Source organism: Phocoena phocoena, chromosome 15, assembly GCF_963924675.1.
Source record: "Phocoena phocoena chromosome 15, mPhoPho1.1, whole genome shotgun sequence".
NCBI lineage: Eukaryota > Metazoa > Chordata > Mammalia > Artiodactyla > Phocoenidae > Phocoena > Phocoena phocoena.
This window is the reverse complement of record NC_089233.1, coordinates 33,266,040-33,282,526: the sequence shown is the minus strand read 5'-3', so window position 1 is coordinate 33,282,526 and position 16,487 is coordinate 33,266,040.

Here is a 16,487-nt window from a genome sequence, read left to right as displayed (position 1 = left end):
GTGTGATTCCTCCAGCTCTGTTCTTCTTCCTCAAGATTGTTTTGGCTATTCTGGGTCTTTTGTGTTTCCATACAAATTAAAAATTTTTTTGTTCTAGTTCTGTGAAAAATGCCATTGGTAATTTGATGGGGATTACATTGAATTTATAGATTGCCTTGGGTAGTTTGGTCATTTAACAATATTGATTCTTTCAGTCCAAGAACATGGTATATCTTTACATCTGTTTGTGTCTTCAATTTCTCTCATCAGCGTCTTATAGTTTTTGGAGTATAGGTCTATTGCCTCCTTAATAAGTAGTTTATTTCTAGGTATTTTATTCTTTTTGATGTGATGGTAAATGGGATTGTTTCTTTAATTTCTCTTTCTGATATTTCGTTTTTTAGTGTATAAAAATGAAACAGATTTATGTATATTCATTTGTATCCTGCAGCTTTACTGAATTCATTGAGGAGCTCTAGTAGTTTTCTGGTAGTGTCTTTGGGATTTTCTATGTATAGCATCATGTCATCTTCAAACAGTGACATGACAGTTTTGCTTCTTTTCCAATTCAGAGTGTAGGGGCTCACAAACAGATGCCTATCTGGAGCAGGCAGGTAGCAGAAATTAGAAATCAGGATGGCATATTTAAATACATAGGGATATTCTTCCCCTTCTCAAAGAATTACACCCTTTAAAAAATGTGTAGCTCTCTTGGTCTGCATTTTGTTTTCCTTCTTTGATAGAGACATGAATTCAGAGAAATAGCTGTCTGCTAATCAGAAACACCACAGAGCAAATGTGATGATAAAACACAGCAGGCACTTGGTGTCAAGGTCGGGGAGATGATCTGGAATGTTGAGGTCAGTGTTGAACTGGAAATTACACACCGCATCTAAAAGGAACAGCCACCTCCCAATGCCACCTTATTCTTAGAAAAAGCCAGAGATGTAGATTTTTAAGTGGGGGAACCTCCTGATACTTAAATATTGACTCAATCTTTATGCACTTTTCAAACAAAATACATGGTCAGGGTGAATTCAACCTTTCACACCAGTTGGTAACTTCTTGAATAAGGAGTCTAAGAGATGTTTTCTGTAGCCACAAATATTCTACAAGGTTTGGGAATGTGATTTTGGTAATTTCCAAAAAAAAAGAAAATCACATTACCAAATGACAGGTTTACCAAATCCAGTTCATTAGAAATCCACTTGCCAACAGCAGTTGGTGGGCTTTCCCTTAAATGTAGTGTGACCAAAGGCCACTGTGATGGATTGGCAGAAGCCCGTGTGAACCCAGCCACACGTTGATGAGTTCACGTGGGCATACCTGTGAGTCTCCTGTGACACTTAACCCATTTGAGAAAGCAAATCTGTGCCATGCATTAAAGTGGGAAGCCAACCCAGTGTTTAGGAAATCCTTGGCATTTGTGGTACTTTACATCGCAATTTAAAATATTCAAGGCATTATCCTCTTGAAAAGCCATGGTCTCAAACCAGAGAAACTTTATACCCTTTGATCAGGGTCATAGCATTGCACCATCCCAGGGGGCACCATTAACATGGATTTCCTGTGCTCAGGGGCGCCGTTCACCTAGACTGCCATATATATTGTATCTCCCTGGGGTCGACCACTCAGCAGTTTTGCTTGGAGCGTGGCAATACGCTTGTTCACAGAAACGCTCTTGCAGCGAACGGGTTATTAATTACCACTTGGTAAAGCGATCATTTGGTAAATTTTCAATAAATTGCTTATTAGGCATTTTTATTTCTAAGGGATTGGCCTGTTTTCATCTCTCTAAAATGTCATTGTTTCTAACATTCTTCACTCAAAACATATTTATGGAGACCCTTTTATGTGCCAAGCACTTGGGAAGGTTCTATGCTCAGAGACCTAATTCCTGCCTTTATGGAACTTACATTCTAGAGGTTGCGTGAGAATTCCTTACCCCATTACTGAGGCTCTTCCACCTCACTCCTCCACCAATACCCTGCTCACCCTCCACTTTGTTCCTACAACCACTTACTCAACACACTTAAACTATATTGCTAAGTATGGGCTAGGATGGTGATGGGAAGCCCTCAACCTCCTTCCTTTAAGATAATGATTTCTTATGGAAAATTGCTCTTAAGACAGGTCTTTAAGTTATATACAGTTGTGGGTTTTTTTTTTTTTTTTTTTTTTTTTTTTGCGGTACGTGGGCCTCTCACTGTTGTGGCCTCTCCCGTTGCGGAGCACAGGCTCCGGACGCGCAGGCTCAGCGGCCATGGCCCATGGGCCCAGCCGCTCCACGGCGTGCGGGATCTTCCCAGACCGGGGCACGAACCCGTGTCCCCTGCATCGGCAGGCGGACTCTCAACCACTGCGCCACCAGGGAAGCCCCATATACACTTTTTAACCACATGGTTTTGGGTCCTTACCAGGCATCCTCCTGAGCTCTTGCACCAGTGATGCCTTTTAAGATCATGCCTGTGATGTGGATGTGACTAATGTTGGAAACAACCAAGAAGTGGACATTGGAAGGGCAGCTCTCATGATTTCAGTGGGTGGTTATTACAAGTGAACGAGTGACATGTTAGTAAAAGTGGAAAGAGCGTTGAACCAAGGCTAAAAATATCTGAATCTGAGATTGAATGTCCCCGCCAGTGACACACCAGTCATCTGGGTGTCTTGGCTGCACTGGTCTTCCTCCAGTCCTTCTTTTTTAAAATATTTATTTTATTTATTTGGTTGTGCCGGGTCTTGGTTGTGGCAGGCGGGTTCCTTAATTGTGGCACGTGAACTCTTAGTTACAGCATGCATGTGGCATCTAGTTCCCTGACCAGGGATCAAACCCCGGGCCTCCTGCATTGGGAGCACGGAGTCTTAACCACTGCGCCAGCAGGGAAGTCCCTGTCTTCCTCCAATCTTCATATTCCTCATCTTCCATGTGAGAATAAGAGCTGCTGTGTTCCTTCTTAAGCCTCCTCCTCTGATCACGTGATATAATGGGTGATAAGATACTCTGTACATGACAAATCATGTTAATGTAAAGGGTTATTGCTTTTGTTGCCATTCCTATTATGAAATCTGGCCTCTAGGAGTAATTTGAATTCGTTAAGAGCATAGGCTATGGAGCCAGACGGTCTCGGTTTGAGTCCTAACTGTAACACTTCCGATCTAGCTGTGTGACCTTGGGCACATTACTTACCCTCTCTGATGATCAGTGGTTTCTCCTTGCGATGGGGCTGTATTAGTACCTCTCTCAGTGGATTGCTGTGAAGATACTGAGATAACGTGGGCAAAGTGCATGTGAGAGTCCCTGGCCCATCGTAACTGTGCCACAAATGGCAGCTATTGATGTTGTTGGTGTTCTTCTGTTATCCAGGGTGTGCATTGCTTTGTTATTCTTTTCTTCCCCTTTTATCATTCTGGTGTTTCCAGCTCTTCAAGTTTGCTGCCCTCTTAGAAGTACTATATTTCTGTGGCTGTCAGGACCTGTCTAAAAACTGTGCACGGAAGATCATGTTATGGTGGTGAAGACGTTCTCTCTCCCATCATCCCAAATATTGATTAATTTATCCTTCCGCAGATAGCACTTATTATATAAGCTTTGATTACACATTTAATGAACTGTTGTAAAAGTCCTTTTAAAATTGTATTGTCATTGTAACTTTCCATCGTAACTTCCTTCCAGTACAGAATACTGTGTCTAGTCCACTGAGAATGAACTTAGAATGCTCCTATGACTTGGATTGGCTTTAAAAACTATGGGTGATTGAGGCTTAATGCCATGTAACAACTCTCCTAGATTCTGGGAGCGAATCCAAGTCTGGTAATGCTATTAAGGAAAGGGAGAGGCATATGTATTTGAATGTATGGGGTGGTATCTCGAAGGGGACAAGATGGGGATATTTCCACCTTGGTATATGGCAGAAGGGGAGATACAGGAAAGAGATAGGAGTTGTAGGGTTCCCATCCCAAACTTCTCTTTGTTCTGCTCCATCACTCGCAGAGTAGGTGGTTGTGACCTTGTGTGAGTTATGTAATATGTAAGGGTCTTAACACCATCATTTCCTGCTTCACGTGAATCGGAGAGTCTGGAGTGTCCCTTACCTGCAGGGCTCCAGCTTTTCCCTAAACATAACCAGTCGGCGAAGCCTCTACTAAGCCACGAGGAACACTTGGTACATTTGCAGAGAACTCCTTTTGTGTGCCAAGCATTGGACTGCGTGTTCCTATGAGCAAAACAGGAGTGATCCTCAGGGAGCTGCAAGTCTAGAGGGGAAGAGAAACATGGACGACAGAAATGCACAATGAATGCATGATTGAAATGGAGACAAATACTCTAAAGGAAAAAGAAATGTTTCTTTGAGATAAAACAGCAAATGGATCGGACTGCGCTGGTTAAGAAGATCATTTATTTATGAACAGGGATGCTTTTTTAATGATTTACTCCCCTCTGAATGAAGAATGTATTAAATATAAAAAGCAAGAGAAACGTTTTTATGGAAAGCCAGAGTTTTAGGGAAACGATTCTTGAAAGTTCTAAAGGGACGATGCCATAGGTGGCACCATGCTTTCAGTGCCTTCTGATGTGAAAATGCTACTTGTTTTCCTTTTTAATACCAATCTATTAATGTAAAAGTATAAGAGGAGATAATCAAAGATATTTTCTCCATTTGGAGAAACCAAGAAATACAAATCTAAGTACCCGTAATGCCTGTTAGATGTATGTTTGTCACAGTTTAAAGCCACTGAGAGGGAGATTTTATTTACTTTCCCAGCATCCTGGTCTAAGAAGCTGGATTTTAAATGAATGTAGAACATAGTGTTCCTTTGCCCTGGGTATTTAAAAATAGACCAAGAATTTCGCCTAGGGTATCTTTCAGATACACTTTAGCGGACCTGATGACGATGATGGCTCTTCCCAGGATGGATTTAAATCTGAAATGAAATGAAAATTTAACAAGGTGAGTTTGTTCGGGTTAAAAGCGCCTACCCCTTTCAGCTCATCCAAGATTGTTCCTGGTTGGACAGTTTCCCAAGACAAGCTGGGCTGGTTCCCTAGCAGCTATAATGGTCAGTAAAGCCAAACTCCATTCTGGAGTTCAGGTCTCTGTTAACTATTTTTTTCTGGCAAGACTGGAAACGTGAATTTGCCTACCTATTATGTCGGGTAGGTTTGACCTGGCATATTTTTACACTAGGATGCTGCTGGGCTTAAGATGAAAGTTTTTTGTTTTTTTCTTCCCCTTTTGAATGTTTTAGGGACCCAGCAGTTTGCTGCTCTCTGCTGCCCCCTGTTGCTTTTGAAAGGGAACATCTGGGTTTCCACTCAGTGATTCTTAAAATAATCCTTGCCAAGAGCTTCATGTGAGGTTGAATGTTGGGTTTCTCATTTCATGTGAGGGTCTGATCTGTGAAACTGACTTTTAAGTGAAAGCTGAGCTAAATGATGAAGAAGGCACCTAGCAACAGCAGGAGTCCCAGAGTTAAAGGACAAGAAGGAAGTGGACGACTGTGAGAGCCCATCTCCAGCTGGCCCTGTCCAGCTGCTTGCAGATATGCTTTGCTGCTTTAGGGTCCTGGTCCTTGGCTCCTTATATCCGGGCCCCAGAATTAGGTTCGGCTAAACAAATACCCTCAAGGTCCCACTGTATTTCAGGTCCTGTGCTAGCTGCTGGGGTTTCCAGGAAGGAGATAATAGAGCGTTAATACTTTGAGTTCTGGAGTCAGATAATGGCTTGGAATTTGAGCTTCATCTCTTGCCAGTTGTGACTTGGATAAATTACTTAAACCCGCTAAGGCTTAGTTTCTGTATCTGTAAAATGGGAATTATAGTAGTTGATGCATGGGTTGTTGTGAGAAGCAAGGAGATCATTGAAATGGCATTATTTATCATTTGTTGTTCACATGCTAATGTCAGGGCATTTAAAGAAAATTTTTTTAGAGTATAGTTGATTTAAAATGTTGTGTTAGAGAAATCTCTTGCATTCCTATACACTAATGATGAAAAATCTGAAAGAGAAATTACGGAAACACTCCCATTTACCATTGCAACAAAAAGAATAAAATACCTAGGAACAAACCTACCTAAGGAGACAAAAGACCTGTATGCAGAAAACTATAAGACACTGATGAAAGAAATTAAAGGTGATACAAACAGATGGAGAGCTATACCATGTGCTTGGATTGGAAGGATCAACATTGTGAAAATGACTATACTACCCAAAGCAATCTACAGATTCAGTGCAATCCCTATCAAACTACCAATGGCATTTTTCACAGAATTAGAACAAAAAAGTTTCACAATTTGTATGGAAACACAATAGACCCCAAAGAGCCAAAGCAATCTTGAGAAAGAAAACAGAGCTGGAGGAATCAGGCTCCCTAACTTCAGACTATACTACAAAGCTACAGTAATCAAGACAGTATGGTACTGGCTCAAAAACAGAAATATAGATCAATGGAACAGGAGAGAAAGCCCAGAGATAAACCCACACACATATGGTCACCTTACCTTCGATAAAGGAGGCAAGAATATACAATGGAGAAAAGACAGTCTCTTCAATAAGTGGTGCTGGGAAAACTGGACAGCTACATGTAAAAGAATGAAATTAGAACACTCCCTAACACCATACACAAAAATAAACTCAAAATGGATTAAAGACCTAAAATGTAAGGCCAGACACTATCAAACTCTTAGAGGAAAACATAGGCAGGACACTCTATGACATAAATCACGGAAAGATCCTTTTTGACCCACCTCCTAGAGAAATGGGAATAAAAACAAAAATAAACAAATGGGATCTCATGAAACTTAAAAGCTTTTGCACAGCAAAGGAAACCATAAACAAGATGAAAAGACAACTCTTAGAATGGGAGAAAATATTTGCAAACAAAGCAACTGACAAAGGATTAATCTCCAAAATATACATGCTGCTCATGCAGCTCAATATCAAACAAACAAACAACCCAATCCAGAAATGGGCAGAAGACCTAAACAGACATTTCTCCAAAGGAGATATACAGATTACCAACAAACACATGAAAGGATGCTCAACATTACTAATCATTAGAGAAATGCAAATCAAAACTGCAATGAGATATCACCTCACACCGGTCAGAATGGCCATCATCAACAAATCTACAAACAATTAATGCTGGAGAGGGTGTGGAGAAAATGGAACCCTCATGCACTGTTGGTGGGAATGTAAATTGATACAACCACTATGGAGAACAGTATGGAGGTCCCTTAAAAAAACTAAAAGTAGAACTACCACATGACCCAGCAATCCCACTACTGGGCATATACCCTGAGAAAACCATACTTTAAAAAGAGTCATGTAACCCAATGTTCATTGCAGCTCTATTTACAGTAGCCCAGACATGGAAGCAACCTAAGTGTCCATCGACAGATGAATGGATAAAGAAGATGTGGCACATATATACAATGGAATATTACTCAGCCATAAAAATAAACAAAATTGAGTTATTTGTAGTGAGGTGGATGGACCTAGAGTCTGTCATACAGGGTGAAGTAAGTCAGAAAGAGAAAAACAAAAACCGCATGCTAACACATATATATGGAATCTAAAAAAAAAAAAAAGGTTCTGAAGAACCTAGGGGCAGGACAGGAATAAAGACGCAGATGTAGAGAATGGACTTGAGGACATGGGGAGGGGGGAAGGGTAAGCTGGGACGAAGTGAGAGAGTGGCATGGACATGTATACACTGCCAAACGTAAAATAGATAGCTAGTGGGAAGCAGCCGCATAGCACAGGGAGATCAGCTCGGTGCTTTGTGGCCCCCTAGAGGGGTGGGATAGGGAGGGTGGGAGGGAGACGCACGAGGGAGGAGATATGGGGATGTATGTATATGTATAGCTGATTCACTTTGTTATATAGCAGAAACTAACACGCCATTGTAAAGGAATAATACCCCAATAAAGATGTTAAATAAAGTAAAATAAAATAAAACAGAATGTTGTGTTACTTTCTGCTGTACAGCAAAGTGAATCAGTTATACGTACATCCACTCTTTTTTAGATTCTTTTACCATATAGGTCATTACTGAGTTCTGAGAAGTGTTCCCTGTGCTATCCAGTAGGTCCTTATTAGTTATCTATTTTATATATGGGTGTATACGTCAGTCCCAATCTCATGTCAGGGCATTTTTCAGCACTGTCCTTCCATTATCTTTTGAATCCTCACAACATTCCTATGAACTATGTCAGATGATCATCCCTATTTTACAGGTGAGAAAGTAGAAATTTCAAAAGATGAAGGAATATATGCAAGGTTAAGCATAATATATACCAAGAGTTTCGTTGTTGTTTTCCTTTGGGCTGCACGCAGCAGAAAACCCACTGAAAGAGGCTTGTCTTATACAGGAGTTATTGTCTCACTTTATGATTCCTGAAGATAAACAGCTTCACAGTTGCTAACATTAGCAGTGCAGTGATTTCACCAAGAGTCCTATGTGCTGAGACTTCCCTGGTGGCACAGTGGCTAAGAATCTGCCTGCCAATGCAGGGGACACGGGTTTGAGCCCTGGTCCGGGAAGATCCCACATGCTGTGGAGCAACTAAGCCCGTGCGCCACAACTACTGAGCCTAGGCTCTAGAGCCCGCAAGCCACAACTTCTGAGCCCACGTGCCACAACTACTGAAGCCCACGCGCCTAGAGCCCATGCCCCACAACAAGAGAAGCCACTGCAGTGAGAAGCGTGTGTACCGCAACGAAGAGTAGCCCCTGCTCGCTGCAACTAGAGAAAGCCTGCGTGTAGCAATGAAGACCAAATGCTGCCAAAAATAAATAAATAAATTTATTTTAAAAAATGAAAGAGTCCTGTGTGCTTCATATCTTTTTATCTCCCCACCCTCAGCCTATAGGCTCTCAGGTTTGCCTCCTCATAGTGAAGATGGCTGCCACAGCTCCAGGCATCACGTCCTCATACAACCACATTCAAATACAACAAAGACACTTCTCACTTTCAAATCATGGGGAAGCCCTCAGCAAATGTCCTCTTAATCTCATTAGCCAGATTTGCATCACATGCCCATGCCTAAACCAATCACTGGCAATGGGGATGGAATGATCCATGCTTGGGTTAATCAGAAGTGGCTCTCTGGGAAGGGACCACCTTCTCTGAGCACACAGAGGGCGATCACTCAGTACTGGGTCTGAGACAGGTAAAAAGAACACTCTGGGGAAAGGCTGCTTAGTTGGCAGCCAGCAGGATCTACCCCACTTAGCTGGATCCATCAAGGCTAACTCAAGATCAGGCATTTTGGCCCAAGAGCCCATATCCCATGGATGGTGTATGAAGCGCTTAGCTCAGAGCCTGGCACGTAGCAGTCCCTCTCTGCAGGTCACCCAGTGTTGCGGGAATTCTGCTTACCTAATTGCTGTTCTCAAGAGGGGGAAGCAGACACATAAGAAAGTAATTTTATGATATGCAGAATGTGTTGTGCCAGTTGTAGTCACAGACTTTTATATTCACAGGTTCTATCAGTTTTAAGACACTGGCCCCTAGAGCAGCTATTTATTTATTTATTTAACATCTTTATTGGAGTATAATCGCTTTACAGTGGTGTGTTAGTTTCTGCTTTATAACAAAGTGAATCAGTTATACATATACATATGTTCCCATACCTCTTCCCTCTTGCGTCTCCCTCCCTCCCACCCTCCCTATCCCACCCCTCCAGGCGGTCACAAAGCACTGAGCTGATCTCCCTAGAGCAGCTATTTAGATTTGATTTTTGTTTCAAACTAGGTGTTGGTTCTGCTTTCTTGACCTCTTTGGTCTAGATCCTTAAACTCCAAAGAATCCCTCTCCATTCACCTCCTTTCCTCTGTAATCCCAGTGTCAGCAGAAATGATTCAGTGGAAACCTATGACTTTATTTGGAGGATGGGTCAAAAGGAAATCCCCCAAAGGATCTTGGGGCATTTTCCTTTTGACTTCAGTGTTCAAAATGATGTCACATTTTAGAAAATGAGTAGAAGTCCAGTCGAGTACAGTGGTTAAGATGTCGTAGCTTTGCCACTTGATACCTTCTGACCTTGAACAAGTTAATTAATCCCCTGGGCCTCAGTTTTTCCATCTGTAAATGGGGCTAATAATACCTCCCCCCCGAGGGTGTTCTGAGAAGTGACAGAGATAATATTTAAGTACTTTTGCATGATGTCCAGAAATTTACCATGTTCAATAACCCTCCCTGGGGCTTCCCTGGTGGCGCAGTGGTTGAGAGTCCTCCTGGCGATGCAGGGGACACGGGTTTGTGCCCCGGTCCGGGAGGATCCCACATGCCGCGGAGCGGCTGGGCCCGTGAGCCATGGCCGCTGAGCCTGCGCGTCTGGAGCCTGTGCTCCGCAACGGGAGAGGCCACAACAGCGAGAGGCCCGCGTGCCGGCAAAAATAAATAAATAAATAACCCTCCCTATTATCATTTCTGAGTCTCTTCACCTTCAAAGGGCAAGGACCCTTTCTAAAATAAATTGGGGGCACAGTGGCAAAGTGAGCTTGTTCTCACCATATTTCTGTGATTATTGGTCTGGATTACTTGGCTGGGGCTAAGGTCAGACACTGAAGGCTGTCGCAGGGGGCCCTGCCTGGGGAAACATCAACTTTCTTCTGCCTATGCACCTGGGGATTCTACAGAGGGGGCGTCCGAGACACGGAGGAACTAATTCACTCTGACCTTGAACTGTTTATTTGACTTGAAGTGGTTAATGGCCAGATAACCACTCTGAGTTGATATCTCAATTTCTTCTATGTTTCCTGTGAGTCAAAAAGAAAAAAGTTGATAGTGATCAGAATTCATTTACAGAAGTGGTTTCCTTTTCCCCAGTCCGCTTGTCAGAATTCACTCTCTCCTTGGCTTGCTTGCTTCCACCTGTTCAAATATATTTCAGGCGCAGGGCTAGGGGCTGGGCGAGAATGGCGAACGCTTCATTCATGGACTTATTGTCACCCGTCATGCATGTTCTTCCCCCATAATCTTCCGATCCAGAACCCCTCCTACTGGGAGACCTGCCCATTTAGTTCATACGAATTTCTTGGTCAGAAGTCTAACTTTCAGGCTCTAACTGGGTTTTGGGATGTGCTTGGTTCATTCCCTCTGAGAAGCTGAACACGGGCAGCCTGAGCAGTGCACTGAGTGTGTGTGTGTGTGTGTGTGTGTGTGTGTGTGTGTGTGTGTGTAGGTGGTAGATACAGTAGGTCTCAAATCCCACCCTCCCCAAGAGCTGGTGCCTTGCCCGCGATGTTCAGTCTCCCTGAACTTCCATCTCATCCTTTGTAAGGCAGAAGTGCTGATTCTTACCTAATAATAACATGCACATTTATTGGATTTGAATTCTGAGATTGAATTGTTGGAAATGAGCCATTATGTGCCATTTGCCGTGCCGCGTATCTTCCAAGTGTTACGGCCCTGTGCAGCCTGCACTCCAGATTCTTCCCGCAGGTGCTCTGCTGCCTAGACTTAGTCTACAGAGTGTTTAATCCACTCGGAGGGATCAGTGGTGAACTCGCTTTTCCTGTCCCATCTGATACTGCTTGCGACAACAGCATCCCAGTTCATTGAGCACGGAATGTTCTTTGGATTTCTGCTTAAACATGAACGAAGAGTGAGTGTAGAATCTTTGGTCTCTGACGTGGGACCCTCACTTGGCTGAGCATAAGATACTCGGTGGGGGGTGGGGGTGGGGGTGGGTGGGTCATCTTCATGGTATCTGAATATACATCAGGGAGATCATCTCCTGTTTTCCAGTAAAAGATGGTGTTTTGAAGAGCACCATCTTTCCATGTTGGACCTAAATACATGTCTAAATCCATTCCATCATCTTGCACAAAAGAGACATTTGGCAGGTATTTATTAAACTGAATTGAATAATGCTCGAGTCCTCTTCCCTAAAGCACCGTTCAGCTGAGTGTAACACAAAAGAGACAGTGGATCATCATTCATTCTGGCTGAGCAACTTTCCTCGTTAAAGTCTTTCTGACGTTCGTGGAAAGACCAGGTAGAATCGCCAGGAGGACACTAATCTGGGAACTGAGTTGCAAAGCTGTAGCAGCAAAACGTGCGAGAGGAGCCCTTCTAGTGCCAGGCAGGTACACACTTAGTGGTGATGTGGAGAGAAAAGTACAGACGTCCAAAGCGCCCCAAAGGGAAAGAGGCAAATTTGACAGAAATCCAATTTCTGTCACCAGATTTAGATTATGAGATGACAGGATAGATTTATGAGGATAGATTGACTCTCCCTGGGTATTATGACTTTGGAACTGCTGCCAGGTGAAAAGTGGCACATTTTTAGGGGAATTTAGATCCAAGGAAAAGGCTTTTCCTTAGGCAGGAATTAAAACATCCACCGATCCATATTTTTGTGCATACAGACACACATGCACAGGCAAGCTTTTAATTAACTGAGAAGTTTTGACTTAATAGCCATGTTTGTATAGATAGTATAAATATGACAAAAGGAGTTCAAAAATCAGCTGTGATTCCAACATCCACAGATAACAATTGCTAACACATTTTAGCCTTTTTTCTTTACATGTCCATACATATTTGCAAATTTGGGATCACCGTTAAGTTGCTTTGTTTTTACTTAAGATAGCATGACACTGATGTGTATAAACTGATGACTAATAAGAACCTGCTGTATAAAAAAATAAATTCAAAAAAAAAAAGATAGCATGAGCATTTCTTCATGCCCTTAAATGTCCTTCTAAGATGTAGTATTTTAAATGCCTCCTAGTGTTGCACTGTATGGATGGCGAGTAATAACTAAAGCCCCTTGTTGGGTATTTAGGTTGTTCCCCATGTAACAGCACGTGTGTGTGTCTGTGTTTAACTTTTGCTCCACCCCAAGCCAATCTTCTCAATTTCTGGACCAACCACAACAAACCTTTTCCCTGGTGAATTTCAGAGACACGGGGGTTCACATTCTTCTGAATTCAACCTGACCATCTGTAACAAGGGTCATGGAACCTAATCCTTTGATTTATTCTATCCGAAAATAGATCTCCTAGTTAATGGTTTTTGTTTCTGTTTTTTTCATTTTCATCCCGGTTGCATCAGATGGAGTATATCTTTTTTTCTTAGGAACGTTTCTGAAACTACCAAGCAATATGGAACATGTGGTCAATGAGGGTATTTTTCACAGATGCCTTTTTGTCACACAAATGGGATTAGCCAGAGACTAATTCATCTTGTACTCTGATGTGGTTTTGTAATCTTCACTTATCTATTATTAGGAGAAATTCTCTAGATGAGTCTTTCCAATGATACATGAACATACAAATTAATCATTCACGTTCCTATCCACCATCCAACTGTCCATACATCTATCTATCTGAATATCCATCCATCCAATACTTATTGAGTACCAACTCTGTGTTGGGCCATGAGTTACACACTGGGACAAAGAAGTGAACTAGGTTGCATCCTTTTAGCAAAAGCTTGCAATGTGACGGCACTCACATTTTAATGCTGGGTTCTTTATGCTGAGGTTCAAGGCATTTTGGGGGATCCATGAAACTTCTGAAATTATTTGTGAACTATATTATGTTATATGTAAAACCTTTATGATTGTAGATTTGTGAAAATGGGGTCTGATTCTTCAGATACTTAAAACGCTCCATGATCCTGAAAAGACACTGATATTTAGGACTAATTATTGGAAGAGACCACCAGGTGATCAGTTGTAACACGGTGTGAGAATTGCTAAAGTTGAGGCATGGATTCTATGCTATAGGAGAACAGAGCTGGTAGGTCCTAATTCACTTCAGTAGCCGCATATTAAGGGGAGCTCTTTGGGGTGGTCAGGCTGAGTTCTGAAAGATGATTAGAAGGTGGATAGATGAACATATGCATTTGTTCTCGGCAGAGGGAGGGACACATGCAAAGGCCCAGAGGCTTAAGAGATTTGGATATGATCAAGAAACATTTAGTCGGTTAGATGACTAGCACCTAAATGGAGGGTCTATGGAGGAAGGGAAGGAACTGAGGGTGTAGAAATTGGTAGAGACCAGATGCTGAAAGGCATTGTAAATTCTAGACGGAAATCTGCTGGAGACCTTGAAAAACTTAAAGATTTTAAGCAGAGTGACTCCACGCATTTGTCTTTTGAATGCAGATATTTCTGGGAGGGACTCTAGCCTCAACCAGCTCATGATTAAATTAATGGTCCCCTGAGGGCTGGGTCAGGTGTGTGTTCTTGGGGACTGAGACACTTGGGGATGTGGATGTTGGAACAGGCAAGCTAAAGGTAGGTGACAACCTTGCCAACTTCAAACTTGGCAGTTTACAGAAATGGCAGAGAGCCATCACGTTGAGTCCTTCCTAAGGCACCGTCCACTTTCCATAAATCAGCTTATTTAATCCTCTTAAGAATTTACAAAGGCATAGATTGTGAATTAATTTCCTATTGCTATTGTAACAAATTACCACCATAGTGGCTTGAAAGAATACAATGTATTATGTTACAGTTCTGGAGGTCTTAAGTCCTAAGTGGGTCTCCCTAGGCTAAAATCAAGGGGTGGGTGGGGCCACACCCCTTCTGGGGGCTTTGGCTCTGGTCCATTTCCTTGCCTTTTTCAGATCATAGAGGCTACCTATGTTCCTAGGGTTCAGGGTCCTTTCAAAGCCAGCAGTGGTGTCTTGATTTCTTCTTAGGTCATATCTCCCTGATGCCGACTCCTCTGCCTCTCTCTCCTACATTTAAGGACCCTTGTGACTGCACTGGGTAATCCAGGCTAATCTCCCTATCTTAAGGTCAGCTGATTAATAACCTTAATTCCATCTACTACCTTGTTTCTCCATTTTCCTGATAAGGCAGCATAGTCACAGGCTTGGGGGATTAGGACAGTGTCATCTTTAGGAGGCCATTATTCTGTAGACCATACATTATCTCTGCTCTTCTGATTGCAGAGACAACCTCGTAGGTTAAAGTCACACAGCTATGGAGGGTCAAAACAAAGATTTGAGCCCTGATGTCTTTGGCTCCAGAGTCAGCCAGTGATAAAACGTAAACCTTGAACAAAAGTTAATGATCAAAGATACTTAGGTCTCCTCCTCCTTTTAGGTAATTTATGTTCTGTAGAGGGTTTTTAATTTGCTTTTTAAATTAGTCATCCTCCAAATTACTCACCCCCATGTTGCCATTGAAAAGTACCTGGGAAGCCTACTGTGAAATGGATCTTCGGTTTTGACCTAAGCTTTGTCCCAATGACAAAGCTAAGTTTGTAGGGGGGCAGACTGTCCCTAAATGTGCTTGCCATGGATGAGAAAGACCAGACATGTCCCTTTGGTAGCATCTTTTCTTTTTATCATTCCCTGAGTCACCATCCAAAGGAAGAGAGGTCGTTAGGGATGTGATTTTGAGAAGAGGTCCATCATCCATTCAGTTTCTTTTAACCCCAGATGGTATTTCCCAGTAACAAGGAAACACTTAGGCAAAGAGGGAACAGTTCCTATGTAAAACCTAAACCTCTTGGACTCACAGAGAAAGGTAGAATTTATCAGACTAAAAAGTCACCAAGGGAGAAACTGACATGCAGATGCTAGAATACCAACCGTAGCAAACATTCCATTGGAAGCTTGAAAGGAGTTATTTTAGGACAAATAAAAGAAAGGGCTACTTTTGAAGTAGGTAGGTCGCAGCCAAGAGCTCTGGAGTTTAACTACTTTTAGTTTCAACTCCAGGCTCTGCTGCTCCAACAGTTTAAGATCATGACACAGTGTTTTACCCTCTCCACATCTTAGTTTCCCCATCTGCAAATTGGAAATAATGATGGTATCAACCTCACAGTGTTCTTGTGAGCAAAACACCCAATGGACCGTTTGGCACATGGTAAAAGCCTGTCCATATATCTATCTATCCATCCATCCGTCCATCCATCCACCCTTCCTTCCATCCTTCCATCCACCCTTCCTTCCATCCTTCCGTCCATCTGTATTAGATCATTATCCTCATTATTAATGGAAGTTAATGACAGAAATCAGATTTAATGAGGTTTAATGATTGAGGTCTGTCCATCCATCCATCCATCCATCCATCCATCCATCTATCCATCTATCCATCTACCGTTCTTTCCATCCATCCATATTGGATATCATTATCCTTATCACTATGGAGGTGAGTAACAGAAGTCAGATTTAATTAGGTTTAAATAAACTCGAGTAGATTTGGATTCCTTTCAAAGTGAAACATTTAAAATAATTTTTTAAAGTGAATATACGAACAAGTGAAGTCAAAATGGTAAATCCTTGATAGATTTCTAAGTGAAGTAGAGGGTGTTTAGAACACCTCCGCTGTTTCTGAGAGTGATGTCAAGAAACTTAGCCAACTCACTCTTCCCACAGACTGTCCGTGCACTTTATATGGAGCAGTTTGGACCCTTGCTGTTTAGACAGCCGCCAGAGTGTTTTCACCCTTTTTTGTCTTGCTTCCTGGGTTCCTCCTCACCAAGGAGAAGGGCTGGCAGAATTGGAAGTGAGTGGAGGCACTCCTGTCTGCCATT